Source organism: Pseudochaenichthys georgianus, chromosome 15 (genome assembly GCF_902827115.2).
Source record: "Pseudochaenichthys georgianus chromosome 15, fPseGeo1.2, whole genome shotgun sequence".
NCBI lineage: Eukaryota > Metazoa > Chordata > Actinopteri > Perciformes > Channichthyidae > Pseudochaenichthys > Pseudochaenichthys georgianus.
Genome location: NC_047517.1, coordinates 27,113,535 through 27,130,921, shown reverse-complemented (window position 1 = coordinate 27,130,921; position 17,387 = coordinate 27,113,535). Strand labels below are relative to the sequence as shown.

Genomic DNA, 17,387 nt, shown 5'->3' with positions numbered 1-17,387 from the left:
TCATTGCCTATGTTGTCCACATGAGGGAGAAACTGAGCAGAATGACTGCACTGGCCCAGCAGAATGTGTGGGAGGCCCAAAAGAACAAAAAAACCTGGTATGACAGATCTGCCAGGGAGAGGAGTTTTTCTGCTGGACAAAAGGTTTTGGTTATGCTTCCCACACAAGACAACAAACTCCTTGCAAAATGGCAAGGGCCTTATGAGGTAAAGAAAAAAATAGGTGCAACCACATATGTGATTGCAACCCCTGGCGAAGCACGCTCCCAGAGAATTTTGCATGTTAACCTATTAAAAGAATGGTTTCCCAGGTCCAACAAAAAGGAAGTGTTGTTGATTAGACATGTGGAAGAAGAGGATGACGAAGATGCGCAGTACCTTCCTCTACCTGTCGCTGCTTTGCCTGATCTCAACCACCTAACAGCTGATGAACAAACCCAGGTCAGTGCCCTCTGTGTCCGACGTTTTTAAAGAAAATCCTGGTTGTACAAACGTTATTGACCACAACATTGTGCTAAAGAGGAATGCTTCTGTGCGAAGATTGAGCTACAGAATCCCAGAGCGCCTCCTGGTGTCCCTTAAAGAGGAAGTGGATCTGATGATATCCCTGGGAATCATTGAGGTATCAAGAAGTGAGTGGTGAAACCCCATTGTATTGGTACCAAAGAAGGATGGCACCATACGGTTTTGCATAGACTTCCGTTATCTAAATGCAATTTCTGAGTTTGATTCCTATCCAGTACCTCGCATTGATGAACTCATTGATCGGTTGGGCAAAGCAAAGTTTCTAACCACGATTGATCTATGCAAAGGCTACTGGCAGGTTCCGCTGACTCCACAGTCCCGTGAGTTAACAGCCTTCGGTACACCATGGGGTCTGTACCAGTTCTCCGTAATGCCGTTTGGACTGCATGGCGCGCCAGCTGCATTCCAAAGATTAATGGACCAGGTATTGTTGGGATTGTCAGATTTTGCTGCAGCATATCTTGATGATATTGTCATTCACGGTGCTACATGGGAGGATCATTTGGACCATCTGAAAGCCGTCATTGGACGTCTAAAGGAGGCTGGATTGACTGTCAACCACTCAAAGTGCCAGTTTTGCAGGTCTGAGACAGAATATCTTGGTTATATTATTGGCAACGGAGTTATCAAACCCCAGACCCACAAACTACAAGCCATCCAGTTCTGTCAGCCTCCACAGACAAAGACCCAGCTGAAGTCATTCCTGGGAATGTCAGGTTGGTACCGTCGGTTTGTGCCTAACTACTCCTCTCGTGCTGCTGTACAGATATGACTAAGCGGATGACTAAGCGGATGGGCCCAACTTTGCTGCAGTGGAGTGAGGAGGCGGAGTCTAGTTTTAACGACCTCAAGGATGCACTGAGTAAGAACCCTGTTTTGTGTAGTCCTGATTTTGCTAAAGACTTCATATTGCAAACGGATGCTTCAGACAGAGGTTTGGGAGCGGTGCTTTTGCAGGGAGAGCCCAATTACCTTCACCCCGTGGCCTATATCAGCAGGAAGCTGTTCCCAAGGGAGACTCGCTACTCAACTGTTGAGAAAGAGTGCCTGGCAGTGAAATGGGCCCTAGACTCTCTCAAGTACTACCTCCTGGGAAGAGAGTTCATCCTACAAACGGATCATAAAGCCCTGAAGTGGATGGCAGGGATGAAAGATGCCAACAGCCGCATCACCCGATGGTACCTGGCAATGCAGCCATATAACTTCACCATCCAGCACATTCCTGGCCGGGACAACACTACTGCAGACTTCCTATCACGCTCTCATGGCGTGATTCCAGAAGGAGGGGAATGTGTGAGGGCCACAAGCCTCACAAACGAACACACATCGTAAAGGTTATGATTTTGTTTACATTACAGAGATTACAGTATCTATTGTGATTTGTGTTGTGTGTAATCCTATTGTCAGTGTCTTACAGCTCACCTTGCTCCTGGCAAAAGGCTGAGCTGATGGAAAACACCTGCCTTTATAGACGTATCAGCTAATTGGACTACACCATTCCTCTCAAACCCTGAGGGGTGTTTGAAGAGGCCACTCCATTTAAGCCACCCCTTTTTAGAGCCTCTTTCCCCTGCATGCAATAATGGACTGACCAGTAGTGCTATACATTCCTGCAGTGTGGAGATGAGGGGGGGTATGTGAGTTGCTCTTGGACAGAAGAGCATACAGGATGTCACCCATTTTTGTGACGTTCTGCTTATGCGTGTACATGCTAGATTGTGTCTGTTGATATCTACACCTTTTTGTTTAAACCTAATTGATTTTATTACCCATCTTAAAACTGTACATATATTGGGTCAATAAAATCCGTATTTTTGCACCTCAACCTGCACTCCTGTTTTTTCTGTACCCTGGTCCTTCACAGTCACGTAGTGATCGTCTTCTCAATAGAACATCTTTGATAATGTCTTCTGGCCAATCAGAATCAAGATAACGGCGTGGTGTTGTTGCAGGAAGTCCCGACGGAGAATACTTTTGCTGTAGTACAGGGGTGCACATAACTGGTACGCAGGTTATGTGCGTAATCTGAAATGCGTACCGTCACTTGTGGCACAAAGCGCATTTGCGTACCGACGTACTTGTGAAGCTTTTCCAGAAGGCGGTTAGATCACCGGACGACAGAGTCGGTCTCCGTGTGCACAGACAGGGCTGCTGTTAACGTCGGTCTGTACAACGGAATTGTGCCAAAACTACGCCAACCGGCTGCGGAGGGAGACTCCCCCCTTCACTGGAGAACTGCGCTAAAACAGCTGATCACAACGTTCACGCTCTGTGGTCACGAAGCACTCCACTAGCCCCCCCCCCTCTGTCGACTTTCCTGAAGTACTCCCCCGTTGATAGAAATCAACACGTAATGAATTAAGACCCCACGGTTTGATGATTGATAGGTGTGTGGGCTGTCTTTCATTTTGACACACAGAACAATGTTATGATAAACATAGATACTGTATGTGGATATATCCGCCTTCTTTCATTTATCTTTCCATTCCCACAACAATATACATAAATAAATGGCATATTTTGGACATAGTTCGAATGGTGATTAATCATGATTAATACATTTTTAAGCTGGGATTAATCTGATTAAAAATGTTAATCGTTTGACAGCCCTAAATAATATGCATTCATTATGACAATATCATACTATTACTAGGAGTGTTCTATAGTGTGTTCAAAAAACAACTACAGAAACACTATATATTATACTATATAGCCTATTATTTAAAATAATATAGGAATACTACAAAGATCTAGATACATAGTATTACTATTGAAATATGATAGGGCTACTATAGCTAATGAAATGGCACAACAGAAAAAACTATAGTAATACGATAGCTGGTGAAAAATACTAAAGAACACTACAAACTTACTATAGGACACTATACAACTCTTATACTATAGTTCATTTCGTAAGGGAAGTGCGTGCAGCAGACAGTAGCAGTTTGACAGATATAGCCCACTCAAAAATATATTGTTCTATATAAAATGATTACTATATATTAGCTGTACACTTTACGAATATAATGTTTTTTTATGGACAACTTTACCATTCAATCTCGTCCAACTGATCTTCCTGCTGTCACTCCTCGGCTCTTGGTAGTTCGGGCCTTTATCAAACCTGGCAACTCCAGGTTTCATGAAAGCTGTCAATCAAAGTCCAGTGGCTCCGCCCTAAAGTGTCAGAAACTTTTCACGCGCGCGCAGACAGACTACGCGAGCGAGTGAGGCTGACACTCCCGCGAGCAAGCAAGAGGGCTGTCATAGCCGCTCGTGGGGGTTTAATCTGCGCGCGAGGGTCATTTTATGCGCGTGTAAAAGCACATTTTCCGCTCGTGAGTAGCTTGTTTTGCGCGCTAGAATATTGACCCAAATCTGACTCCATATATTGCACACTGCATTGAGGGGTACTACGTTGAACTGGCTTCGTAGTACAGGGCGCTAATGTCAAAGACACAAACATTATACATTATATTTTTATTTTACCAGGATGCAGTGACAAAAATATTTGGGAAGGCTTAGCCTAGCCTACAGTACCCGCCGCCCCTGTTCTGGGGGCATGCTTCCCTAGGAAGATTTTTTTTTAAATGTTGAAGTTAAAAGCATCAATCTGGTGCACTTTGAGAGCAACATTAGGAGATCTATGGATACATCTCTCAACATCCATATGAAACAGATTTTATTTTTCTTTATGGATATTTTTTAAATCACTCCCCTTTTAAACTGTATTCTTGTTTATTAATAACAACTTTTATAACTATAATGATCATATAAAGATGTGCCTTTACCTCACTGGTTAGAGAAAAAGCTTCTTATATTCGTTAGCATAGCTAGCTAACCAGATGCTAATAACAACAAAGTTATTGACTGTATGATCAGTATGACAGATGAACAGATGCCACTGGGCTTTCAACTAAAGACACAGCCACGCAAAAACTGCGGCATGTGTACGGCTCCTTATGGGTAGGCCCAACGCAGGCCTACTGCAATTTCTGAAGTGCCAGAGCGGCGTTCTGGTGCTTGCCGTCAGTACTACACCCCTGTCAGACGAGACATATACCACGTGAAGACAGTTAGGCTTGTGTTGTGTTCAAGGACCCTGACCTTGGCCAGGAAAAACAGGCACTCGCTTGTTTAATTATTTTTTTTTTGCGTGTGTTTATAAATTACCTCGAGGGCCATACCAAATGGTCTCGCGGTCCGTATACGGCCCGGAGGCCGGAGGTTCCCTACCCCTGATATAGACGGTTCGTCCACACATGGCCGAAACGGAAACGCGGATTTGGAGCCCGAAACACTTTGATAACGGCTCCCAAAGTGGGTAGGTCTGAGGACGAAACACTTGCGGCTCCGTGAATACAATCATTCCCTGAAACGATGACGCCATAGCCCCGCCTCTCCCCACCTCTGCTGCTTACTCCCGCATCATTGCTGATGCTTTTCGTCAAACAACAACAACAATGGCGGATCACAGGGTTGCGTTCGTGCTCCAGACGCTACTGACCATGATGCAGATGTTACTGCAAAATCTATAGCTCCTCTACCGCAACCATCAACAACAAGTGGACATTTATGTGTTTGTTTATGCCTTATGCCCATGCTCGGGGAGTCTTATTCACTGCTTTTGGTGTATTTTGTGGCGGAAGTACAGCGCCACTTACAGGCCCGGCATATGTACTACAGCGTTTGAGCGTTTGTGTGTGGACGGACACGTTTCTTGAGCCGATTCCGTGTGGACGGAAGACCTACAACTTGGTTTGAGAAAAAAAAAAACAAGACAAACATGACGCTGATGACGATGACCTAATATCTTATTTATAAGGAAAATGTACGCTAGAGGGGGTAGGACCAGCAACGTTCATTTAGCTTCTTCTTGCCCCTGTTGAACATGACAAGACTGTTTTTTGTACTTTGTTATAATTATTATTATTATAAGTAAATACAAAAAATATATATATATTATTGTTGTATGTTTTGTTTCTGACATACATTTTAAAAATAAAAGCCATCACCACGCCAAAACATGCACCTTAGCTACTTTGGAAACTTCTTTAAGTATAGGATAATTTTATTCGCAAACATTATACATCGTGGTGTTCAGCATCTATGTCTTACAGTATAATCAATGAAATGTCAACCTGGAATCTCATATCGAGCTCCCTCAACCTGTCATTGCTTCAGAGCTCCTTGGCATTGTGTGCATCTTACTATTTTTAGGCTTGAAATTGATATTCAAGGAGAGCTCTGTATGTGTGTCTATGTGTTCAAGTGTATGTTGAAGAGAGATAGAGAAACAGTGAGAGAAAGCATGAGAATTTGAAAATATGTTTTATTGGTCATGTGGGGAAGGGTGAGTTCTTCAGTATTCATTCTTCTGAGACTCAAACACTTTACAGTTCTTAGCAGGTTGCCTTGGGTCATTTTTGCATATTTTTCATTTGTGTGTTATTGCCAACCTAGATGTTTTGAATTGTTGGAAATTCTGAAAGTAAAAATGTGGTTATTTTAGCTCCATCTTTATTTAAAGTCATGGCGTTTCTGTTGGCTAGGCGGACTGGGAATGTCAGCAGGAGAATTCAATAAGTGTATCCTTGAACGTGTCTGAAGTTGTAAACCAGTTCAAAACAAGAGCACCAGGGGAGATGACAGTGTGCCGTGTATATTTTCCGTTGCATATTGCATCTGGAGGGGTGAGTACACATCAATATTTAGATTTTAAGCTGCAAAAGAAAACATATATAATCAAATTAGATGCTGGATGCGTAAAAAACACATCAAAGTAAATGCACAGTATGTCAATTTCAGTTTACACCTCATTGCACCATCCCCAAGTGACCAAAACAAAGAAAGAATACATCCAAGTTTTAAAATATCTCTATATTGTGTGAACTGAAAATAGCTTTGTGCTGCACAGTTACATTTCCAACAACAACAACATTGCCTTGAACCATCCTAGCAAGATTGACATGTTCTAAACCTTTCTATCGCAAGCAATACGGGATATTGAAGAGGGACTCTGAGTTTGTTACAGCACCAAACGGATTCTCCAAACCCACCCAGGGATCGCTGTTAATATTTTCAATCTAGTTAAATTGTCTATTTAATATATTTAAAATGTGTTAATAATCCAATCATCATGAAAAGCATACATTAGCAAATTCATAGAGGACACATGCAATCATCGGTAAAGATACAGGACATATACCATCATGACACACCAGCCAAAGATAAATATTCTTGCTCAAGTGTGAAATTAAAACATGGCCACAATGTTATCAGCCCATATTATACACATCGTCCCTCTCTATTTGCTTTTCATACAGCAGTATTGATTTGTCGTTGGGGCAAATATTAATTCATGCTATTATAATTTGTATCAGCACACACATGGACAATTGCAAACTGCCTTATTGTAAGATACAAATAGTCTGCCTATCTCTTTAAAAACAAATAAATTATATATATTTTTTCCAAGGGCAGCTGCTAAAGGGAGATGCATTTACGTTAACCTATTGATGCGTTGGTTTTATCCCACTCACTAGATAGACTTTACCTGAAGGTCAAGAAAGCCTCCATAAGTATTGATGTAAAGGGCGAAAACAATTAAATATCAACAGCTTGATAACTGCTCTATTTTAGCCTTTGCAACTGGTGTAATGGGAACGTTGGTATCATAGCTTGACACTGATTTGTTAAATGGGTAATTTATTTGAAGAGGAAACACACAGCTAATCAGCACAACTCTTTTCCAATGCGACGCCAATCAAAAACCTAGCATTCCCAAAAAACACTTCAAAGTTACTGTAGTCTACATACTCAGGAACAAATGTCCCTTCATGATGCTGTATGGTTAGACTGAAGATTATTTGACTAAATACATCTAAAACAATGGTATCCATCTAACATATCTGTAATAAAATAATCCTATAAATCTGAAGTCGAAGGAATTTTTTTTGCATAGACCAAAAGTAGTCGATGTGTCTGAAAGTGACAAGAACAAATTAAAGATAAGGCAGCAGGTAAGAACAAGAGAGCACAGCAAATATCGGCAATGCACACATATGCATGGTTTTTCATATTCAAATCAAGTTTACTTTCCATTAATTGTGAAGCCATTGGTGCTGCCACACTGAGATAACTTATATGAAATCATCTTCTCACTTCATGCTTCAGTGGAGACTTCGACACATATCTGCTAAAGCTGCCAGCCATGACAGTTAGTCAAGCCCTGCTAAGACCTAATGCAGCAACAAGCTTTTGGCTATAAATGTACAACACCTCAAAACCAAGCTGATGAAATGTTGTAGGTCATTGCAGCCCATGGGTCTTTCCAAAAAAAAAAAGTCTTATTAATCTTTACTGGCTGTTTTGACAGTTTCATTGTAATTTTAATTGCATGCATCTATAATGGTAAAATGGTAAAGATAAAACATTATTATTCTTGCCCACTGAGTTTAAAACATGAGCCAAACGTATATAAACATGTCAATGTGCTTGATTTAGAGATATACATTTAAACCTAGGGAATGGTACTTTACAGGATCAGAAAACGTTGCAAAATAGTATTGATTGATTCAGATTACATCATGAGGCAATAGTTATGCAACCATGATATACTTTTTATAATAAACTTTTACTGGAAGTGGCAGCATTTGAGGAAGCCATAATACCTAAAAAGTGAAGAAAATACTCAGTGCTGACTGAGCTGAGAGTGCAGTGCAACTTATGCCGCCTGTAAACTTTTCCTTACAGAGCCCCTCCTCCAACACACAGGAACGTGCACATGACCAATGAGGGCACGAGATAAGTTTGTGCACAGATGGAAGGCTGACTGGCAGGTAGGCCATCCACTTATTTTAGCCGGGCCGGATAAAATGATTGGTCGTGCTTTTTACAGTACTACGGCTTCCACAGATGAATTTTTTTTATGGATTTTTTGTCAAAGCACTTAAGATATTCATTGCTATCGGGATGTTCCATGGAATATAACAAAAAGTGTATCTCGAGCCGGTTTCTCAAACTTACCTACCCCACCTTTAAGTGTTTACATTTCCATGGCATCCATTAAATGTTGCTCTTGTGTTTGACTCATAGGAAATTATTTGTCATCATGGTAACTATTTTCTGCTAGTATATTTTCTCTCTAGAGCAGGGGTGTCAAACTCAAGGCCCGGGGGCCAAATCCGGCCCGTGACTTCATTTTCTGTGGCCCCACAAGAGCTTGCAAAGAATATTATATGTTTATTATACGGTTACATGATGATTTACAGAAGCACGTTGCCTATAAACTACATGTTTTTTCTGAGAATTTGACTTTTTTTTCTTCTACTGTAAATATGCCTTTTTTCTTAGAATGTGCCCTTTTCTCAGAATTTGACTCTTTTTTTTAAATGTTACTTTTCTTTTTAAATGTCACTTCTTTTTTGGATTTTGACTTTTTCTCCAGAATCTGGCTGTTCTTTTTAAATCATTTTGTGACATTCTCACTGAAGAGACTTGCAATTATTTGCGCTTTGTGACACAAGTGACGGTACGCATTTCAGATTACGCACAAAACCTGCGTACCAGTTATGTGCACCCCTGTACTACAGCAAAAGTATTCTCCGTCGGGACTTCCTGCAACAACACCACGCCGTTATCTTGATTCTGATTGGCCAGAAGACATTATCAAAGATGTTCTATTGAGAAGACGATCACTACGTGACAAAAGTTTTCAAAACCGTTTCTGGTCTTCGGTATTTCCAGACAAGTGGCTACTGAAATCAATCTTACTAAATGCTGTCTGTGCAATTCTCTGCACGAGTTGGCAGACTTTATTTTGCTTACTTTAACATCATTTTTCATGGTGGGGCTAAGCCATTTCTTGGTATGGGTGTAGCCTACCCCAGCCATACCCTGGCGCTGCCACTGGTGGGATATATGGGGCGGGCCAGCGCCATTCTGCTGTATGCGTTAAATATTTTAACGCAATTAATTCAAAAAATTAATTACCGATAATTTTGACAGCATTAATTATTTTATATATATATATTTATATATGTATTTTTATATAGTCTTAAAGTTACAACCGGCCTAATGCTGATGTGGCCCGCGATTAAATTGAGTTTGACACCCCTGCTCTAGAGACTAGAGGGAAGTTCACACCAAGTTCATGAGAACTCTTTTAGTTCTGATGAACTAAAGCAGATTTTGTGTTGCCATAAGTTAGTTTCTCTGCGTTTCTGCGCTGGGCTAATGCTAATAATGCTAATGCGAGGAAAATAAAATGGCAGCTTCAAAACACTTTTTGGGAGTTTTACGGGGCGTGGTTTGCATTCCGCCCAGCCAATCAGACATAGGAACCTTTTTCTCCCACGAAAGTCCCTGCTCTCTAGCAGGGGCTGAAAAGGGGGTAAAAATTGTTCTGATTAACTAATTTAGTTCAGGGGGCTTTTTGGTGTGAACGCAAATATATCTGAGTTCTGATGAACTATTGTGGGGAAAGCAGGGGCGGCGGGTGATGTAGGCTATGGAAGGCTAAGCCTTCCCAAATATTTGTGTAACTGCATCCTGGTAAAATAAAAATATAATGTATAATGTGTGTGTCTTTGACATTAGCGCTGCTATGCAGCCACCTGTGCCCTGTACGAAGCCAGTTCAACAGACCCTGGATATGTTTGAGTTCTCATTCATAACATTCCGCATCCCATAGTGAGACATGTCACTTCATGTTACTCTGAGTACTGGGGTTACGTAAGTAACCTATAGTTATCTTAAAGGAATGGTCCACTCATTAGATAATTAATCAAAACTTCAGTATTTAGTGAAACATTATGTTTAAACCATACCCTGAAGAAATCAGCGATATTCCCCGGTAAATAATAATTTTATAGCTCTTTTTTATCAAAACCTTTATATTCCGTCTGGCCGCCGCCATTTTTGCCATTTTCAGTAGTCACGTGATGGTCGTGACGTCATCCATGCGTTCACTTTGTCAACACACGGAAACATGGCGGAGTATTTGAGTTCGGACTCGTCAGCAGAGGAAGAAGTTTTGACCAATGTGAAGAGATTGGATGGGGGAATTCAGCCATACATATCAGTATGACAATACGACACCCTCTGTCCTTAGACCCTCACATCGTACAAGGAAAAACTTCCGAAGAAAATCCACAGTTTAAAGGGAACATGGGAGAAACCTCAGGGAGAGCAACAGAGGAGGGATCCCTCTCCCAGGACGGACAGACGTGCAATAGATGCCGTGTGTAAATTGAAAAGATAATACATTTGCAACATAGGTAGTCCAAATGTTTGGAAATGCATGTGTGTGTATAATAGGAAGATGATATAAGATACTATATGTATGCATGTAGTACCACCCTTGCTAGCGATTCCTTCTCTAGTTTAGCATACTCAGCTTCGTTGTCCCTGGCCATAGAATCACGATTTTATGGGGCCGGAAAAAACTGGGGGAAAATACACACTAGCCGGTCCTACGCTATATAGAAAGGCCACCAAAAACTGTCCTGGCCTGGACGCTAAAGGACGTTAAAACGGGGCTAGCCGCTGCAATGGAAATGCGCTATAACATACCTTATTCTTACTCCGAGCACTACTTCTGCTCCTCCGTCGCTTCACACTTGCAGAGGGCGATTTCTCAACTGGCCGAACTGGTGTCCTGGTCGGTGATGAAAGACCGATGGTACTGCATCTCCATTAAGTAATGGTTGTTCCATAAATCCCATGTTATGTTTTATCATACTCTCAGAGTAGTCGTCCGGAAATTTGAAATGTTCGCTGCATACATGAGCCTGTGAATCTCTCGGTTCGGGCCGGCCACATTTCGCTAGCCGCTGCAATGGAAATGCGCTATAACATACCTTATTCTTACTCCGAGCACTACTTCTGCTCCTCCGTCGCTTCACACTTGCAGAGGGCGATTTCTCAACTGGCCGAACTGGTGTCCTGGTCGGTGATGAAAGACCGATGGTACTGCATCTCCATTAAGTAATGGTTGTTCCATAAATCCCATGTTATGTTTTATCATACTCTCAGAGTAGTCGTCCGGAAATTTGAAATGTTCGCTGCATACATGAGCCTGTGAATCTCTCGGTTCGGGCCGGCCACATTTCGCTAGCCACTGCCTCCGTACTTCTTACGCTTACCTTTTGGCAACAGATGGAACCGAGCATTCCGTGGATTGTTCCTATCAAAATTGTGGCAATATTTCGCGATACAGTGAGGCATATTTGAAGAGAGAAACTACAGTAAATAACATGGAGATCAACGTGTCTTCGAAAACCAAACGCATGGTTTACGTCACGTCCGGAAAATGGCGGCGCCCACAGTGTTGATGTTATTTCGGTATATAATCAGTTTAAAATCACTGATAATGTCATCGGATTAAAAAAAAAAAAAGAAAGACTGGCAGAGACTGGTCTGTTTTATCGGATGATAATTATTTAAAAATGAGTGTCATGAGCATACCATTCCTTTAACTAACCCTAACAAACGAGATTTCGCTAAGCGGTCCACGAAGCTGGTTATCAACTCGGTAAATCAAGCCAGGGTTTCTCTCCAGCTGAGAACGCGTTCATGTGAAAGGGGCGGGGTTAGCTACATTTGACCAATCACAAACAGGGACAAGTGTAGCCTACGCAGCATCATACTTCATTAGTGAAAAGTAAACTAATATTAGACAAATATGAACTTTAAACATCCATGACTTAAACATATAATCCAGGATACGAGCCACATAGTTGCACCTGCAAGGAGAATACAGAACAACTCGTTAAAAAATAAACTACAGAGTGTTTGAAAACAGTTTTATGATACTGCCCCATCTAAGACACGAGGGGAGCAGACTTTAATTACATTTGAATTGAGTGTTTCGTCAACTTAATGTGTTGCTTAAAATACTACGTCTGCATACAGTATATGTGACAATGTAAGTGTTGCACAGCCAGATACGGCTCGAGAAGCTGACTCAGATAAGGAAATATTGTGATATTATATGATCGATGATCTGATTGATGATGTGATATCAGTGTGATATGAATGATAAGTGCGACACGTCGGCGTCTTCTCTGCATACGGCAGTTTAAACTGTATTTCCTTTATCCTGTAATATGACTTGATAGATTTAAACTCCGCACACTGAGCTAGGGCTGTGCAATTAATCGTATTTTAAATCGCGATTACGATTATGGCTTGCGACGATTATGAAAACAGCATAATTGACAAAATACGATTATTTTGCTGGGTGCGCTTTCGCCCCTCCCTAAAAGCCCACTCGGCCACGTGGGAGTGACATGTGTTGCGAGTGTTCAGTGCGAGCGAAGATGTCAGAACAAGAGCAGCAACTCGTTAAAAAGAAGGGTAAAACTATTTCCACTAAGTACTTTGCCATTACATTTCACATCGCTAAAGATATGTGCCCAGTTAGCACTGTTAGCAACCAGGGCTTTAAGCAACTTGTCAAAACGTTGGACAAGCGTTACGCGATGCCGTCTCGGTATTATTTCAGCAGGTCTGCGCTGCCTGCACTATATGACAAATGCCGTGGGGAAGTTGAGAGAGATGTGGCTTCAGCTGACTACTTTGCTACCACAACAGACCTATGGTCTAGCCCAGGGGTGCCCAACCAGTCGATCGCGAGATGTGTCTAAAAATAGAACAACAATATTCTGTTTTATCGTTAATGTCCATAACATAATCTTCCTGTGCCAGAATAATGCACTTGAACGCATCAAAGCTTTGTGATTGGCCGGCGTCACCCCATGTGTCGGGGCGTGGCTGAGGGTCTTCAGTACAGGTGGCAATATGGTCACCTGCCTGCGCTCATCTCTGAAACCAGACCATGTAAACAGGCTGTTGTTTCTTGCAAACAATCTTTAAGAGATGACATGAGCATCCCTACCAGCATTTGCCATGGTGGCCAAAACATTTTTATTTGGTCTTAAATTGTAGTTCAACATTTATTTCCTGTTACTTCTGGACCATGACGGTTGGCCAGCCTTCAACGTGGAATATGTTGAATATGTTTTACCAAAATGTTGTCTATATGTTAAGGAGTTTTCAGTAGGTTGTGACAGTGCACTGCAACATATTTGATTTAATTTATTTTGGTCTAATTTATTTTTATTTATCATATTAATAATATATGTTTAGTATGGTTTTGGAAGTGCGCTCCAACATATTTGTTGATCTTGTTTATTGGTAAAATATTATTTGTTTTAAAGTTCAATAAATGGTCAATGAATAATCGTCAAAATAATCGTGATATCAATTATTGACCCAAATAATCGTGATTATGATTTTTGCCATAATCGCACAGCCCTACACTGAGCTCTGATCGGTCAGCAGGCGGTGCTTTCACTGAGTTGATCTCTTTTCTATAGACGCCGGAGGCGGGCAGCGTCAGATAAAAAAAAAAAAGTTATTTAGCCTTCCCAAACCTGAGCCTCACGCGCCGCCTATGGGGAAAAGTACTCCGGTGTGAACGCGCCATATGGGCCCTTGGTCACTTTTACCTGAGCAAAGTAATTCCTTAGTTCCTGCTCCTCTTGTTTGTGTGATTCCTCTCTTTATTTCCCAAAGCAATAGAGGATCTGTCTCTCTCACCGGCCCTGGACAGAAGACTGCAGAGCATTGCAATTTCACGCACTCACGACAGATAAATCTTTCTGCTTGGCTGGCCATGAATCTTCTCGGGCTGAGTGGCCACACAGTGTGGCACTGTTGCACCTGACGGAAGAGAAGCTGCACCCTTTGAAACTTGGGATGCACCTGCATTGGTTAGAAATCCTTTTTTTATTTTCATGCCATCTATGGTACGATTAGAGAAAATGAAAAGCGCTTCCAGGATACTGAACAAGTCAGGTGTAATGTTGTTAAATATGCATCTACTTAAAAATGTAATTGGAAAGTAAAAGTAAACAAAAACAAACCGATCACATTAGTTTGAGCTTGTTCTACGGTGTCATGGAATATAAACTAACCATTTAAATACCATACTAGACATTACATTTGTGCAGTTTCTGTATGCAACTGTCAGCGTTTACTGTGAGAGCATATATCTTTAACCTTCAGCAAATGAACCTTTAGTTTCTTTCCTAGCTGCCGTTCAACCCTTTTCCATACCCCTCAATCATCCGATGCTATCCCACTGAGCGGGCCATGACAATGGGCTGCCTATGGAGCAGGACTCAGGCAGAATATCAATGGAGTCTGGCTGGCCTGAGCCACGCTACTCTTCATCCCTCATTTCCCAAATGTGAGTCACTGGGAAAAAAACTGGCCCAAGCGTAGACTGATGAAGACATCCTGTAGCAATGCTTTTAAAGTATTCCCTAAACACTTCTAGGGCACTACCCAAACCTGTAGTGTGTGGGAACTGTAGTGCACATAGAATAACATAACATCTAGAAGATAGGAGAGGGAAGAGTCTTTGTTTTGTTTTGTTCAGCCACGCTCACTGTAAGCAGCACTATGCACATACTATAGTATTAATATATTCCATCTCATTGATTAGATCCTGCTAGAGGAATACCCATTAGTCTGCACGAAGCTAAAATCAAAGAAATACAGGCAAATTAAGATTTGTGTCCAAGTCTGCAATCAGAGTTGGCTGTAGTCCGCTGGGAGGTCTACATGTACAAATGTAAACCTGATTAATGTGGTAGTTGTTTAAATCAAACTGCATTTAAGTGATTGCTGCACAGGAGGTTTCCTAATGCATGTCACTCAATACTAGACCAAACTAATCACATGGCTATTGTGTTTATACAATACATCTGAATTACAGTTGCTTGATATTTTGCAGTGTTATTCTATGGGCTGAAGTTCAAGGCACAAGACAAAGCATTACTAGTTTTGCAATAAAAGTAGCTTCATGTGCCATCAATTCACCACTCAATTCTGGTCTATTTCTAATATGATCTATAATTCTACTGAAAATTGTAATGAACTTAATCTGATGCAGTTTCAATATTGTTTTTGATTCAATACATATTGTTCTGTCCCATCTGGAGCAGCTGTAACGTTGTGAGAGCTTAAAATCATGACACTGTCCTCGACGATCCAAATAATGTGTTCTTTAAATAGTGGCACTCACACAGAAAAGAAACTCACACCGAAATATGTTGTCGATGCTCGATCAAGGTAGTTCTAGGCATTTAAAAAGCAGCTTCGACACTGTCAACACACATGCAGGGACGCATACAACCCAAATCTCTAAAGCATTGCTCGTCTCTGAATTGGGGCACATTACTCACGCGTGTGGAGCGTTGTTTCTTCAGAGCGCTTGAGTAGGCAGACGTGTTAAGCGTGTGAAATACCGTGCATTGCCTGCATGAAGCCGTACAACATGAAAAGTAAAAGGAAAACCGTCCACTAACACCATGACTGCCACAATGATGTAGATGTCAATGATATTACTCAAAAGGGTTGCGAGGGAACATGCGCGTAACAGGCTGCTATAAAGAATGCCATTCAATACCAGCTGTCATGCTCTCAGAGTGGATTTAGCTGTGAGACATAACTTCAGATAGATCATTTTATCTTTAAAACTCAAAAACAAAAACGATATGTCTTACCTCACGGACGCAGCAGGTGTATTCCAAGTACAACAAAGGTCATTGCGCAAATATTCAGAGGACGAGATGTGGGAGTGATGAGAAAGTAGGTTACACTGCACCTAATCCACTTCTTAGTGTCCTCCGTCGTCAACCCTCTAATCTTCAAAGCGCGAGGCGAGCCTTGCGCGCGCTCAGACACTCCGTTAGTAATCTCACCGCTGTCAGTTCATGCATGTGGCTCACTTTCTCTCGAGCAGCCGGTCAGCCAAAGTTGTCCACGTTCATTTCACCAATGCAGGCGACCCTGCGCATGAATGTTAACGATTTCCAATGAAAAAGTGGGAGAGGTCGGCTCGGTGTTCAGACTCTGACAGGTGGCAAATCCAATCATCGCTGAAAAGATTCACACATCATCTAACGGGATGCAGAGGCAGCCAAAACCATAAAGCGGTTCTCCCGGCAGATTAACCCGTGCGTTATGTGTTTTGTGTCTCCATGTCCTCTTTCCTAGCGCTCTGGCGCCACCCAAAGTTGTCCTGCAGAGTTTTATCCAAACGAAAGGATCCCCAAAATCGTTCATGTCCAACGACTGTAACCAGATTTATTCCAAATAATAACATTTTGATTTAGAAACACATGTTCTGAGATTACTTCTGATGAGTTATATCATGCGGTGCAGGCGTTTGATGTCATTCTCATATTGTTATTCTCCTCGCAGCATCAAATGAATTAAATATCACTGAGATGGAACTAATCCAAATCTCTCTGGAGCCTCACCGAACGACCCCAATGATGATGTTGTGAATATATGGGCCAAAAACAACTCACATTGTTTGGCAGCTCTTGATATGGCTTGGTATCGCTTTTCCTGTTTGCCACAAACTAATTCGTTTTGTCATTTCAGAACGTGCTACAAACCAAGCACTTGTCCGCAGTGTTTCCTGGTGTTTGCCCTCACGTGACAGTCATGCTTACCTGCCCACCTGTTCACATTTGCCTAATCAGCTCCCCGTGATTTAAGCTACGCACTTTTTGGTGATTTCTCAGCCGGGACTCCACTGTTACTCTCCGTCTTGTGTGAACATACTTTTTAGCTCTCTCGTGTTAACCATCCTGACGAACCCTCTGTTGAGTAACCAACAAAATAAACTTAGATGTTTAACCTAAAATGCTTGTCATGCATTTAACCCCAATCGTCTGTCACGGAGGCCCCCTCAGTGGCGTTCTCTCCCGGAGGCCAAGGGAAGCCAGGCTTTCCCTGTTTTTTCGGATTGTAGTTATAATTTAAATAAATAAATAAAAACAC

General features: G+C 41.7%; 1 protein-coding gene across 1 annotated transcript in view; it reads right to left on the bottom strand.

The window, feature by feature from the left end:
- Positions 1-16,472, bottom strand: part of LOC117459991 (protocadherin-15-like) — a 286,712-nt gene extending 270,240 nt beyond the window's left edge. Inside the window, exon 1 of the mRNA XM_034101188.1 lies at positions 16,100-16,472. The gene's annotated coding sequence lies outside the window, so the exon portion shown is untranslated. The remainder of the gene's footprint in view (positions 1-16,099) is intronic.
- Between the last annotated feature and the right edge of the window lie 915 nt (positions 16,473-17,387).